The sequence below is a fragment of the Idiotropiscis lumnitzeri genome, unplaced genomic scaffold, assembly GCF_059441095.1.
Source record: "Idiotropiscis lumnitzeri isolate Australia: NSW breed Sydney's pygmy pipehorse unplaced genomic scaffold, RoL_Ilum_1.0 HiC_scaffold_114, whole genome shotgun sequence".
NCBI classification, from domain to species: domain Eukaryota; kingdom Metazoa; phylum Chordata; class Actinopteri; order Syngnathiformes; family Syngnathidae; genus Idiotropiscis; species Idiotropiscis lumnitzeri.
Genome location: NW_028283652.1, coordinates 1 through 2,500, shown reverse-complemented (window position 1 = coordinate 2,500; position 2,500 = coordinate 1).

The following is a 2,500-nucleotide window of genomic DNA, read 5'->3' as shown; positions in this document are numbered from 1 at the left end:
GGCAGGGGACGCTGAATGTTGGCATTTTGTGCTCTCAGCCTGTCAGGCGAATATGTGGAAATTTATAAAAAAGCAGCTCGCATACTTGCTTACATTTGTCAAAAGTTTTTTTTATTTTTGCGGTGCAAAAGCTTACAGCACCTGGTATTCCCAGGCGGTCTCCCATCCAAGTACTAACCAGGCCCGACCCTGCTTAGCTTCCGAGATCGGACGAGATCGGTCGTTCTTTTTTTTATTTTTTTTTTATTATTGTAAAAAAAACATCTGTACAAATAGAGGTTTGACTCAAGATCCAAACATTCGTGAACAAACATCAGTAGGGATGTCCAACGATAGACAGTCGTAACCAAGGATGCATTTTAAAAATGAAAGTCCAGACTGTTGTCAGCAGAGAAAGTTACTAGTCCGTTGTTTACTGCCAAGTCGTCTTGAAAACGTTGGGGTCGATGTTCCTGAAGATGGGTGAGATGGGAGATGACCAACGATTTGAAGATGGACCAGTGATCGCCTTTCCTTTTTTCATGAAGGTGGATGTTTCTTGTGATGACGATGGAATGACGTGCTATGGCCAAGAGCAGCTTGAGGGCTTTGACATTTAGGCCTTTCCATGGTGAAGGGATGATACCGAACAGGAGAAGCCAGGAATTCTGGTCACCGCCACCACCGACTACCGGCGAGGGGAGTTTCACCCCCAGCCTCCTGGCAATGAGATCTTCTAGTCTGGATCTGAAATGTCGCACGACTCGGCATTGGAGAATGAGATGGTGAAAATCCTCCGGTTCCTCTCCGCACACTGGACATGTCCTGTCATAGGCACTTGGTAGAAAAGCATGCAGCGTTGTACATGGAAAGATTATCCTGTGTCTTATTTTAAAATCAGTGTTACTTACCTTGGGTGGAGTACACCAGTTAAACATGTCAGCCCAGATGGACGAGGGAGCCAGGGTGGGGTATGCCTGACGCCACGCGTTTTCTGCTGCTGGCTTTTTCAGTATTTTGGTTAGCAACACATGATAGAGTAGTTTTGTTGTGCACTCTGCCAGTCTAGTCGGTCGAGCCCCAAAGGTCAGCACATAATTTAAATCTGACTTCGTGGTGGTGTGTTCACTCTGTGACATCCGCCCCAGAAGGTGCCCCCAGTGGCAATGCACGGAGTCTCTGATTTTTCCCACTGAGCGCAACACAGTGGCCCTTCGAAAGGGAACTTTGTGGAAGCGAAACAAGGTGCGAATGCGTTCAATGTTAAAATTCCCTTTCTGGTCTAATAAATCACCCATTGTTCGGATGTGTGCACTTTCTAAAACCCCACTTAACATCCTTTCCCCACTCCCTGGCTCACCGCCCAGGAGATCGGGATTGAACCTAAGTGGAATGTTCTGCAGTTGATGGAGTGACATTGGCTCTGTCCTAACCCATGGCCGCAATGCCCACCACGCCTCTAAGATTTCTTTTTCGAAGGGGTCCAGAGGGGGGAACATCTTGCGAGGCAACATCTGGCAGAGATTGAAGACGCCGTAGCAGCCTAGACCCTCTAAAATTGGCAGAAGAAAATCCTTCCAGGGAGCTGAGAAGGCAGGATTTAAAAACTTTCTGAGCAGCTTCAAGCGTAGTGCAGCCTTTTTTGTGCCAATGTCTGTCAAATTTAAGCCACCTGCTTGGACATCACCGATCAAGGTATAGTGCCCAATGAAACCTCTTTCCCTCTTCCACATGAAATAATTAAAAGTTAAATTTAATCTATTTAAAACATTCGCGGACATGTGAGTGACAGTCAGTGAGTGAATTAATTTTGAAATACACAGGTTATTGATGACCAATATTTTCCCTTTCAGAGTTAAATTCCTGAATTTCCACATATCTAAAGTGGATTTTACTTGTGGTAAAACTGTTTCCCATTGCTGTTCATCACAACGAGAAGTGTTCTCCCCAATCCAAACACCAAGGATTTTTTGGCTGAGTGTGGCCTCTTTAAAACCCCAGGTCTTTGGCACAGCGCTGGTGGTACCAAAAACGGCCATGGTGGACTTATCAAAATTGACTTTTGCACCCGAGGCTTGGCAGAAAATGTTGAGCTCGTTGAGAGCTACACTTAGACTCTCCACGTCTCTGACAAACAGGTTTGTATCGTCCGCATACTGTAGAATCTTAACTACGCGTCCACTTGGTGTCCAAATGCCTTTTATGCTGTTATTTTGTTTGAGGAGGGCCGCAAGTGGTTCTACAACAAGGCTAAAGAGTAGTGAGGACAGGGGGCACCCCTGTCTCACTGACCTTCCCAATTTAACAGGTCCTGTCAGTAGTCCGTTCACTTTGATTTTACTGGCTGCGTTTGCATACAGACGTTTTATCCAATTGGTAAAGGAAGACCCAAATCCAAATTTGTCAAGCACCTTCCATAAAAAAGGGTGCTCCACCCTATCAAAGGCTTTTTCTAAATCGAGGCTGACATGAATTCCGCACGAGGCAGCCATGTGTTTAGTTAAAATACTTTATACTTAAA